Source organism: Engraulis encrasicolus, chromosome 2, assembly GCF_034702125.1.
Source record: "Engraulis encrasicolus isolate BLACKSEA-1 chromosome 2, IST_EnEncr_1.0, whole genome shotgun sequence".
NCBI classification, from domain to species: domain Eukaryota; kingdom Metazoa; phylum Chordata; class Actinopteri; order Clupeiformes; family Engraulidae; genus Engraulis; species Engraulis encrasicolus.
In genome coordinates, this window is record NC_085858.1 from 35,898,517 (window position 1) to 35,903,516 (window position 5,000).

The following is a 5,000-nucleotide window of genomic DNA, read 5'->3' on the forward strand; positions in this document are numbered from 1 at the left end:
AGAGAGACTAGAGGGGTGGGGCGCTATATTGTGTATGTGTGTGTGTGTGTTTTTCTGCTGTTGTTGGCAGCAGCAGAAGCTTTGGTGACCATGCCAAACCACACCCCTACTCTCTCTCTCTCTCCCTCTCTTTCTCTCCTCACCCATCCTCTCTCTCTCTCTCCTCTCTCTCTCTCTCCCTCTCTTTCTCTGCCCCTTTGTGTCTGTCTCTCTCTCTCCCTCTTGCTGTCTGTCTGTCTGTCTGTGTGTGTGTGCTCTCTCCCTCTCTGTTTCTTTGGAGGAGCAGGAGTGGCGTGGAGGGTGGGGGGGTTTGTGTGGCTCAGTGAGGGGGGTAGAGGTGTAGTAGGATGAGGAGATGGTTTCGGTTCTGGAGGGGCGCTGTGAGCATACAGGGGAGGGTTGGATTGGGGTGGGACACTGCCAAACTGCACCCCTTAAAGGGGTATGCCACTATTTTGGGGCTTAATACCCTTTGGCCAGGGTTTATATAGGTGGTAAAGTGTCTTATTTTTCATGTAAGCCGTTGTCTTGTTTAAAGAGCTGATGACAGATTTTTGACGTTTTTTGATATGATTTTTAACATAAAAAATAACTCAGAATGATATATATATGAATTCTGGAAAGCGCCTATTTTCCAAGTTATGATTTACAAACGCGGCTATTTTGGCGAATTTTACTGGGCGCAGCACCCTGGAGACCACTGATGATGAAGTCGAAAATGACGTCAGCGACAGAACTCTTCCTCCTCACTCACTTGCTGATGCCCGTGGTATTGATGGGACAGGAGGTGGAGCTGTGCTCTGAACATGTCAATTTTGGATAATTTCGGTACTTCCACATTAAAATAATTACTTGGTTGTTCAGTTAAATGTCATACAAATGTGTGCTACTGTCACCCGGAGTGCAGTATTCAGGAGGGGGTCTCACAGTTAGACTGGTCTATCAGGCTAATCATGTTGGTTTGCACATCGGATCCGTCGCCGGGGACAAGGCTACCTCTTCAAAGACCCGTCAAATCATGTTGTGAAACAAACGACGTGAAGGTACGTAACGCAATGTATCTTATCTTCAAGATAATCATAAATGCAATCATAAAGCCGGCGTGATAAGTCGCCTTACAACGACGAGAGGCAAAGTGTAGCACTAGTTAGCATAATATGAGGAAATGCTAGTGGGTGGACATCAACAAATTATTGCTTTCATGAGGATTTTTTCCAAGCATTTTGCATCTGTTTTGTGATTACTGTGGCATTGGTGTGTTATACAGAACTGGATTTATGTTAAAACATCGAAGAAGTAACTTACAACCTGCCTTGTAGTAACTAGACTCGTGGAAACACTACACTAAGCTTACACTTTGCCATTCGTTGTTAGGAGGACGGTAATCACGCTAGTCTGGAGGAGTGTGTTGGTTATAATCCTACGACATGACTAGAAATTGTCTCTTTCTGCCCTTTACAATGCATAAAAAAACGTTTGTGTGTTCCCCCTCTTCAAGAAATGAACGCCACTTGCATAGTCGCATAATCATCTGCATAGTCGCATCAATCAAAAAAGTCCTGCACTTGACTTTATTAACTTCCTGCTATCATTGCACCATAACATGGTTTATTGTTTTTTCCCATTCTTGTATTTTTTGTATGTCCTGAGGTTTTGGGACAAGGGATGTTGTAGGCTAATAATGTTGGATTGCTTTTGTTACACCTGTGCTTCATTTGTGTGTTTCAATTTTATGTTGGCCAGGCCTACTTTAGATTTACAAGGACTACAGAAGAAATGGGATCCCAAATTGGAACTGGAAGCAGATCATGGTTCACACCATGCAACCAAACACTTTCTGCAGTAGGTCTAAGTCTTTATCTGTTCACCAAGAACATGTCATTCGTCCTATCTGCTAGTCGACACCGACTGACATACAGTATTAATACCTAATTTATCTCCCTCTGTCTCTCACTCACAATTTGCCCTTTGTCTGGCTAGCATTTACATCTACTTGTTACTGTATGTATCTCTCCTACCCCCAATATCACTCTGTATGTGTCCTCACGTCAATTTCTTTATGTAGGCCTATAACCCACCTAAACTACCGTCCATCAATATACACTCTTATCTAACCCATTATGTATCTTTTGTGTTTCCTTGTGTCAATATGCAGCCGCTGAGCGAAAAAGAGATGCAATACTTCACACCCTGAAGATGTACCTGGGGGGAATTGCCAGAAGATTTTTTTTTGTGTGGGTAAGAACCTTTTTTCTATTGTGGTTGCTGGTCCTTCACCCATTGATGCCTAAAGAACATGCAAAAAAATCCAGCTGAATGCCTAAGCCCATTTTGATAAAAGTTTCCCTCAGCATATGAAAAAAATATCTCAGCCTCTGAAGCACATTAAAACATGACCGCAATTGCATTTAAACACAAAGACCCCCATCTTGCATTAGAATGTGTTCATTCAGCTCTAACATACAACATTTTTAATGAAAATGAACTCATGAGCCTGAAAGTTGCGTCATGCGGCACTTGGGACAATGTTGCGCTTGTAATTTACCTGCTGATGTGAACACCACCTCATACAGTTTTGTATGTGACACGTATACCCCACTACTGCATGATAATCTGTATCCTGCATTGCATTGCATTTCACTGTTACATCGTGCCAAAGAATTATTTTATTTTGGAGCCCACCCATGCAATTTCCCTTGTATTATTTTTGCCATGTATTTTTCTCACATTGCTGCAAAACATTCAAACTCTATCATTTACCAAGTAGAGTGTTAATGTGTGTGGATTGCCCTTCATATCTAATTGTTCTATTTGCTCCACAGGGCGAAGATGAAGCATGGCAGGACTGAGTGTAGGCTATGTATACACTGCAGGCCCTGGGGGGAGCTTTTGGTTGTATTCTTCATGTAAGAGATGTATCTAAAGCTGTGAGACACTTGTTATTAGAATGTAATATTACTGATATTTGTGGTGTTAACTAAATAGATTGATACATTGACCAAAAATGTTCTCCGTTTGCTTTTGTACAGTCTGAATGAATGTGTATAAATGGAGAATATGTTGTAGCATATGGATAAGCAGGGGTTAGACAATGAAACTGAAACACTTGGTTTCAGATAAGCTTGGCTATAGCAGCCGGCCATGTATATTGACCCTGTGGAGCTCCTGACAGTCAGTTTTTCTCTTTTGTACACTGATGTCACCCATAATCTTTTGTGCATTGCAATATTGGGAGCGTAATTGTGCATTTACCCTGCAAATATAACCTTCACACTCTGCTCTTGCAAAGTACAATTAATGAAGATTGGCCAGACTGACCCAATTTAGCCATGAAACCCTCCACAATAAAATGACAGGTGTTTCAGTTTCATTGTCCAACCCCTGTAAATGTTGTGCTATACGTGGGTTTCCCATTTGCAAATAATCCCTGGCTTCGCGCCACTGGCGGCGTACTCTACAACCCCCAATTGTTGGAAACTGCTGTCACTCAAAAAACACGCTCACGTGGTTGGCTGCTTAGCAGCCTGCCCCTCCTCACAGTGGCAATGTTTGTAAACGGGACACCTGTATAGAACACAACTGTAAACATTACAAATATTATTGACTGACATTGCTAGTAAAGGGAAAAAAAAACAGATGCCCAAAAAAACTTTTATTACAGCATACACATTATATTTCCAGAATTTTACTACATAAAGGTGGTACTTAACCAGATGGACAGGCTGCTTGTAAATCATTCAGCCACATACAGCACAGACATACTGCTTGTAAGTCATATAGGCCACATTCAGCATGTCCTCATTGAGACACAGTGGAGAAGTGAAGTCATGGCTGGTGATACAGGTAATGTCATCAAGGGTTTGCTGTGCTACATCCTGCTCCCTTCAGCAAATAACCCCTTCTCTGTAGGCGTGGTGGTTACACACAGCTCAAATGACACCTGCACAAATGAAAATGAAAATTGGCTGTAATTTACCTTCCATGAACAGTTTTCATCACAGTTACAAAATAAAGATCTTTCAATAAAGTTGTGGTGTATTCACTTTGACAGGCAGGTTTTCGATGGTGTTGTATAGTGTGTTTACAGGTCACACTACAAAAGAGCCTACTCTATAGGATATGCATCATCAGTCTTCCTCCTGACCTGCTGGTTTGATGTGACAAATTTTATAGCAGAAGTTGTAAGCTTAGTAGTACACATTTTGTCTTTGCATCGTGGTCTCTTATTGCCAAGTTTGAAAGGACTTGGTGTTTCTCAAAGCAATTGTGCCTGCACGCTGGGTTGTTAGTTTGACGAGACATTAAGAATGACCAAAAGTAAAAGCATTGCTCAGTTTAGGGTGGAGGAGGATTGACGATGACCGCCTGTATTGGGTCATGACAACTATTGCTAGTAGCCTACACACTTCAAAAACACAGGGCGAAAGCAATAGGCAGGAGGCAAGTAGCCTATGCTATAGGACCTGCATCGTAATTATTTGCTAAGGCTGAAGTGGGCTATCAAATATTATGCTTCATTCAAGGATAAAAAACTCTCATTCACAGTAGAAGACGTGCCTGCCAAATGAATCACGGATCGGCTACCAGCAGAGCTAGCTTGTATGTCGGTTTGCATGCTGATGCTACCCAATACCTATTGCTATTATTGGCTTACATGGTATTCAGCATTTGCACGTGCAAGGCAACAGTACACAGTAGATGTAGGTAGTATTAAATCAGATAACAGGCAGGCCTATTAAAATACTGATTGTCATATTTTGAACAAAAGCGTTGACCTACCAATATTTGTTCCCACGGACGTCCGTGAGTAGTAGCAGCGATTTCTCTGGTAGCAGCCAGCAGAGCTGTATGTGATCCGCAGCGCCACCTTCTGTTCTGGCGTTGACGTCACAACATGGCGGTTGACCAAGGACCCAGAGGTCTTGCAGTGTGTATTTAAAAGTTGGATATTCGCGTAACAACGTTTTCTTTTGCCGTGTTTATGACACACATTGAACCTC

At 42.1% G+C, this 5,000-nt stretch overlaps 1 long non-coding RNA gene across 1 annotated transcript; it reads left to right on the forward strand.

Annotated features, from left to right (window-relative positions):
- Window positions 1-537: 537 nt before the first annotated feature.
- On the forward strand, window positions 538-3,635 carry LOC134462308 (uncharacterized). The gene is made up of 4 exons (XR_010037510.1): window positions 538-1,043; window positions 1,744-1,842; window positions 2,156-2,238; window positions 2,823-3,635. It is a non-coding gene; the product is annotated as an uncharacterized LOC134462308 (long non-coding RNA).
- Window positions 3,636-5,000: the final 1,365 nt, after the last annotated feature.